The sequence below is a fragment of the Cornus florida genome, unplaced genomic scaffold (genome assembly GCF_030987335.1).
Source record: "Cornus florida cultivar Cherokee Brave unplaced genomic scaffold, ASM3098733v1 CherokeeBrave_3.0.0_Hap2_Chr08, whole genome shotgun sequence".
Taxonomy (NCBI): Eukaryota; Viridiplantae; Streptophyta; class Magnoliopsida; order Cornales; family Cornaceae; genus Cornus; species Cornus florida.
Window position 1 is genome coordinate 64,985,972 of NW_026775578.1, and position 1,458 is coordinate 64,987,429.

Genomic DNA, 1,458 nt, shown 5'->3' on the forward strand with positions numbered 1-1,458 from the left:
TTGGGTTTCTAGCTTAGCAATGGATTGAGAATGGGAATGAAGCAACTGAGTGTTCACCTCTAGAGTGCCTAAAGCGGTCAAAACTTTTTCTTCAAAAGCGGGACTTCTAGAGTTTCCTTGAGAATAAGATTGATTTGGGAAATGAGAATTAGAAAATTGATTTCCATGTGATTGAAATGATGATGATTTAAAACCTTGGGAACCTTGGCCTTGCATTGGTGGCAGAACATACTTTCCTTGAAAACCACCTTGGGGAGGGTTTGAGCCTTCCCCTTGGCTTTTCCAAGAAAAGTTCGGGTGGTTCTTCCAACTTGAATTGTAATGAGTGCCATAGGGATTATTCCCTTGATTAACAAATGTAGCATTGACTTGCTCATATGGCTCACTTTGCACATGTCCATGGGGACAATTGGAAGTTGAATGCAAGATACTTAAACAAGTCATGCAAGATTCATTAGATGCACGATGATGAATATGAGTAGGGGAGGAAGATACTTAATTCGCCGAATTTTGGTTGATCAAAAATTGATCAAACCTTTGAGATAAGGATTTCATTTCGGCGGCTATGTCATTGGAGTTTTCAACTTGATATAAGCCGACATTCTTCCTTCCACCTAGGTTTCTACTATTTTTAGAAGATAAGGACCTATACATGAAATTTTCACTCATACTTTCATACAATTGCTACACATCATTTTCATGCTTATCAAGATAAGAACCACCCATGGATGCATCAACTATACCCTTGTGATTATCCGGCAAACTTTCAAAGAAATATTGAACTAGTTGCCACTTAGGTATGTCATGATGAGGGCACTTCCTAAGTAAATCATTAAACCTTTCCCATGCCTCATGAAACATTTCCCCATCCCCTTGAGAAAATTCTCTAATTGAAGTTCTCATGGCATTGATCTTAAAAACCGGATAGTATTTTTTTAAGAACTCTTGTTTCATTTCCGCCCAAGAGGTTATCAAAAAAGGACTAAGATTGTTGAACCAATATTTTGCCTTGTCTTTAAGGGTGAAAGGAAAAAGTTTAAGTCTTAAAACTTCTTCCGGCATGTCTGTGTATTTCACGATGGAACACACTTCAAGAAAATCATCCAAATGCTTATAAGGTTCTTCACTAGGAAGTCCATGATAGTTAAGAAGCATTTGAATGGTTTGTGATTTGATTTCATAGTGATGTGCTCTAAATGGAGGCAATTGAATGAAAGTGGGTGCATCATATTCATTAGGCAGATAATGGTCTCTTAATGCAATGGGAGGATTCATAATTGGTGGTGCTACACGAACACCTTGATTAGCTTGAACCATGGGAAGTTGTGGAGCAAAGATTGGTTGAGGCATTCCCAATGGAATTTGGCCTTGTTGCTGTGGTGGGATGAATGGTCTAGGCATGCCTAATGGTACTTGAACATTTTCATAATGCACATTAGGGTAGAGGATGCCTTGTTG

At 38.5% G+C, this 1,458-nt stretch overlaps 1 pseudogene; it reads left to right on the forward strand.

The window, feature by feature from the left end:
• Positions 1-799: 799 nt before the first annotated feature.
• Positions 800-898, forward strand: LOC132272023 (small nucleolar RNA R71; annotated as a pseudogene).
• The last annotated feature ends 560 nt before the right edge of the window (positions 899-1,458 follow it).